Source organism: Egretta garzetta, unplaced genomic scaffold (genome assembly GCF_000687185.1).
Source record: "Egretta garzetta isolate BGI_Z169 unplaced genomic scaffold, ASM68718v1 scaffold645, whole genome shotgun sequence".
NCBI lineage: Eukaryota > Metazoa > Chordata > Aves > Pelecaniformes > Ardeidae > Egretta > Egretta garzetta.
Window position 1 is genome coordinate 1 of NW_009259681.1, and position 389 is coordinate 389.

Here is a 389-nt window from a genome sequence, read left to right on the forward strand (position 1 = left end):
AAATCGTACGGAACTTAAAACTTCTACCTAATGTTCTTGAAGTGTCCAATAGCACTGTGTTTTTCCTTCAGGTTAAAAACATGTATCAAAACCCCATGTCATAGTCTTTGAGAATACCGATTCTCTCAGAAGGAACAAAGTTATGGGTCTGAAAAAGATGACTTTGGGTAGCTGCGTGAGGTGGGGGAGGAAAGTGATCTTGCCCCTGTACTCAGCACTGGTGAGGCTGCACCTTGAATGCTGTGTTCAGTTTTGGGCCCCTCACTACAAGAAAGATGTTGCATTGCTGAAACTTGTCCAGAGAGCAACCAAGCTGGTGAGGGGTCTGGAGCACAAGTCATACGAGGAGCGGCTGAGGGAGCTGGGGGTGTTCAGCCTGGAGAAGAGGA